We start from the raw sequence: 5,149 nt of genomic DNA on the forward strand, positions 1-5,149 counted from the left end.
AGAGCGATGGGTCCGGGACACAGCATACAGGAGAGCGATGGGTCCCGGACACAGCATACAGGAGAGCGATGGGTCCCGGACACAGCAAAGCAAGCGAGAAGGCAGAAGGGTGACCTCGCTGGGAGAGATGAGATGGCAGGTCCATTCTCCTAGAAAGACCAATAAGATATTCCTGGAGACTAAGTTGGCCGTATGAAGGACTTGGGAGTCACCATGTTAGACTAAGAAGAAGCTAAGAGTATCCGAAGAGAAAACATCAACAACTCTTCTTTGATCATCAGAGGAATGAAGTCTCCAAGCAAACCATTCCGCTGAAAAACCTAGAGAGATGGACAGGAAGATTCGGAGACTTGCAGCTATGGAAGCAGAAACCAGAAACTGGCGAGAGAAAAAAAAAAAAAAACCTCGGGGAAGCAGCCAAGTGGGAGACCTGAACCTTCCAGGTCGGTGGCTCGAGATGTGTGGGGCTGGGAGCTGTATTACAGGCTAGTGGGGAAGCAACTGTAGTGTGGAGTTTGGCCTCAAGGAGCGGGCAGATCTTCACTCTGCTGGTCAGATATACCCCATGTGCTTCCAGCAAGTGGAGGAGAAAGATCACCACTTAGAAATATGCCAAGATCTGCCCTCAAAGAAAAAGATGTTACCAGACTCTAGACTTCTAGTAGGTTATCATAGTCTAACCTTTATAGTAGAGTGAAAAAAATACTCAAGGTCAGCTCTATCCAACCATCCAGCCGCGCTTAATGCAGAAAAATCTTAAGCAGCCCTGGTCAGATCCCCAGTCCAAAGGCACAAGTTTTCCAAGATACAAAAGCCTGATTGTGAGACTAAAGAATGCTTGCCCTCACCAACACACTACCAAAGTTCTATTTACTGCAAGTGTTTAACCTGCACATCATACCAGCCATTCAACCAAAATGAACAAGGTATGTTAAAACTCAAACAAAATAAGATAAGATAAAATGCAACTTGAAGACACAAAACAGGTAAGAGAAATAGATATGGCAAGAATGTCAGAACTCTTAGACCAAAACATTTTCAACTGTAGCATAGACTAAAGGGTCTATAGGAAAATTAAATAATTTGCAAGAACAGATAGGCAAGCATCAAGATATAAATTCTTTGGAATACATGCTTATTAATTCCTTGAGACTTTCATATACTTATACAATGAATTCTGATTATATTCACACACACACAAACACACACACACTTTCCCTTCTACTCCTCCTGGATACCTGCTCCACATATTATTCACACTTTCATGTCCTTTTTCTTTTTTCCTACTGTAGTAGTTTGTATGAAAGTGGTCCCCATAGACTCGTAGGGAGTGGCATTATTGGAGGTGTGGCCTCATTGGAGACAATGTCTCAGTCTTCCTCCTGCTCCCTGCGGATGAAGCCATGGAACCCTCAGCTCCTTCTCCAGCACCATGTCTGCCTGCATGCTGCCATGCCTCCTGCCATGACAATAATGGACTAGACCTCTGAAACTGTATGCCAGCCCCAGCTAAGTTTATAAGAGTTACTGTGATCAAGGTATCTTCTTACAGCAGTAAAACCATAACTAAGACACCCATTGAGTCCAATTAGAGTTACCCGCATCACATGGGTTTGGTGCTATCCACTGGGGGACAGACACACCCCTGAAGATAAAATGTCTCTTCTCCCTCTGCAGCTATCAACTGTCAATAATTTCTCATGAGTCTCTTCCCCCATCCATAATGGAATGCTGACCGGCTTGTTCTTGTGGAGGCAAACATATCCCCATCACCAGCTTCTCCTACAGGACCCATGAGACGTGACAGATGCTCCACACTTACAAACAGGGATGCCAGGACAAAAAGTCCACACGCTCAAAAGATGAAAATAGGATCATGGGATTATATCAAAGAAGCTTTTTTTTTTTTTTAAGTCGCAATAGAGTCAACAGTTTGACTATTCTTTATTATGTGCATCGGCTCAGACCCTAAGTATACTAGGTGAAGCCGAAGTTGGTGTTGTTCATCTTCTCCTTGGTGTGTAACCATACATCTTGTCAAAGAAGGGTGGTACTTATCGTGTAGTGTGGAACGCAGAATCGCCCACCTTCCAGTTGGGCACATCTTTCATGATGATGGCCGCCTCCTCCTCCTCCTCCTCCTCCTCCTCCTCCTCTTCCTCTAGGTTCTCTCAAAGAATCTTCAGGGTCCTCTGGTCCTTCTCTGCCTGGAAGAGCAGCATGAGGGCGATCCTGGCCTCCAAGTCCTCCATCAACAGGCTTCTGTGCTCCTGGCTCCACCTCATCATTCTCCAGTAGCCAAAGATCAAGGCCCCCGGTACCCACAGCAAACACACTCTACCCCGACACTCCCCAGCCAGGGCTCGTAGTGGATGTGGCCGTAGCCCCCTAGTGGGGGCATGTCCTGCTTCACCTTCGACACCACCATACTTTGAAGCACAAAGAAGCATCTATGCAGCAAAGGATGCCTGTGGTATGTAAAGTTTGAATTGACAACCACATTATTTTAGCATCCCCCCACAAGCAATAATTATGTATCAACCCAAAAAATGTATATAGATAAGATGCAAGGAAAACTGTAAAATTCCGATGGAGGAAATCAAAGGGTCAACTAAATGATGAGAGAGAGATGCTGGAGTACAGATTGATGACAGTGTCAAGATGTCAGCTCTTCCCAATGTGCTCCACAAATTCAGTGCAATTCCAGCTAAAGTCCAAGAAAGTTATTTCGTGTGTGGTTTGGTTGAGGATTTATCATTAATAAAGTGGCTCTAAAGTTTGTGTAGCATGGTAAAAGATCCAGAAGAACCTACTCAAGGGAGAACAAAGTAGGAAGCCTGACTCAAACTCAAAGGAACTCGATCAAGACAGTGTGAATTGGTGGTCCAACCAAACATCACGAAAAGACCAGAAGCACACCAGGTACACACATTCAAGTGATCTACACAAAGAAGAATATGCAAATCATGAAACAAAAGTAGCCTTTTGAAGATACTGGACATCCATATGCAAAAAGTGACCCAAGACACACCTTCAAGCTTCAATAAAAATTAACTCAAAATGGTTCATAAAAAGAAAATCAAATAATCTTAGGTACGGTGATGACCTTTTAAAAACACCAGAACCATTGTCCATAAAATAAATAATGCATAACTGGACTTCATTAAAATTAAAAAAGATTTCTCTGTGAGAGATAATGTCATGATAATGAGAAGCCACAGACCAGAAGGAAATATTTACAAAAGACACTTCAATAAGGGCCCTTAACAAAAATATACTCAAAATGTAATGATAAAATAACTCAGCCAACTAATAACTGCTCTAACTTGAAGCCCACATCAGGAGAGAGAGCCATGTCTGCCATTGTCTGGATGGCCAGGAGCCAGAAGCTGGATGGCCCAGAGAGCTAAGTGAAATGATTCCTAGTGATATTCTGCTACTGTGTGTGTGTGTGTGTGTGTGTGTGTGTGTGTGTGNGTGTGCGTGTGCGTGTGCGTGTGCGTGTGCGTGTGTGTGTGTGTGTGTGTGTGTGTGTGTGTGTGTGTGTGTAATTTATTGGAATGACTTACAGGACAGCTGTCAATGATAAGTCCAAGAATCTAGTAACCCCACGAGGCTAGGTGTTTCAGCTGGTCTTCTGTGTAAGCTGGAATCCTGAAGAAGTAGGTTCCAAAGATGTGCTGACAAGTAAGTACAAGCAGGCAAATAAGAGGTCTTCCTTCTTCCATTGTCCTTATGTAGGGCCTCCAGCAGAAGGTATGGCCCAGATTAAAGGTGTACCTGAAGAGCTGGATTAAAGGTGTGTGTCTGTTGCAGGAAATATTAAAAAGAAGGTCAAGTTCCCGTGCTACACCCAGCTACTCTCTGCCCGCAGTCCCGCTGCCTCTAGGCTACCCTCGGTGTGGCAGCCTTCCCAGCTCTGGTTCCCAGCTCTGGTTCTTTGCCTCAAAGCCACCAGTCCTTTCTCAGTCATCCACCCCTGTGGTTAGCGCTCCCAAACTCCGGTAACTCAGTAAATCAAAACTCTAGAGGCTTATAATTGATCAGTCAGATTTACATATCAATAAATTCTCAAGTCACAAGTTGTCCACACAATAATTTCAGAACCAACTGACAATGATACAAGCTTCCCACCTAGATTAGACAAGCTATCCCAATTATTTTATCCCTCTATGATATTATAGCTGCCTGTGGCTATTTAAAGCCACATGTAATCTGAATCATCCTGTTCATCCGTCATCTTCCTCACTCCTTTTTTTTCAGTCTCTCCCTGTCTCTGCAGCTCTTAGCTTGGTCTCCCTTTTCCCTGTCCAATCACAGGCTCCTTTTGTATTAATATTTAAATTAATCGAACAGGAAAAATTCTGCTACATGTGTCTTCTGGCCTCAAGATCTGGATCAAAAGTTTGTGTTTTCCAGCTTCAAGATCTGGGTCACGGGTGTCCCCTCCATTTCTGGATGGCAGGTTTTTTTTCTGAATGGTAGTTTAGTCAAGTTTGACAAGTGAGGATAGCCCTCACAGGTGCCTAGCCCAACTACCACCCGCGAGGCTTCCCCCAGCAACTGAGGAGAGCAGAGGTAGTCACTCTCGGCCAAACATAGGCAGAGCTCAGGGAACTCCTCAGAAGAGAGGGCGGAAGGATGACAGGAGCCAGAGGGGTCGAGGACACCACAACACTATCCACAGAATCATCTAAACTCACTGAAATGGCCATCATGGAGCCTGTATGGATCTATGCCAGCCAGGTCTTCTACACATACATTGTAGTTGGTTAGCTTGGGTTTTTCTGGGACTGGTAATAGTTGGAGTAAAGCTATCTCGGACTCCTTTGCCTGCTCTTAGGACCCTTGTCTTCCTCCTGGGTTGCCTGGCCCAGACTTAATGTGCAGGTATGTGCCTAATCTTACTGTAGCATGTTATGCTGTGCTTGGGTGACATCCCTGGGATGCCTGCTCTTTTCTGATGGGAAATGGAGGAGGAATGAATCTGGGGAAGAGGGGAGGTAGGGAGGGACTGGGGAGAATAGAGGAAAGAGAGGCTGCATTCAGGATTAATATATGAGAGAAGAATAAGTAAAGAGAAAACAAAATAGGAAAATTACTCATTTTTTAAAGGAAAAAAAAAACAAATACCCAGGTGTGACTATAA

General features: G+C 44.4%; 1 pseudogene; it reads right to left on the reverse strand.

Moving 5' to 3' along the window:
• Positions 1 to 1,968: 1,968 nt before the first annotated feature.
• LOC110338611 lies at positions 1,969 to 2,428 on the reverse strand (annotated as a pseudogene).
• Between the last annotated feature and the right edge of the window lie 2,721 nt (positions 2,429 to 5,149).

This window comes from Mus pahari, chromosome 22, assembly GCF_900095145.1.
Source record: "Mus pahari chromosome 22, PAHARI_EIJ_v1.1, whole genome shotgun sequence".
Taxonomy (NCBI): domain Eukaryota; kingdom Metazoa; phylum Chordata; class Mammalia; order Rodentia; family Muridae; genus Mus; species Mus pahari.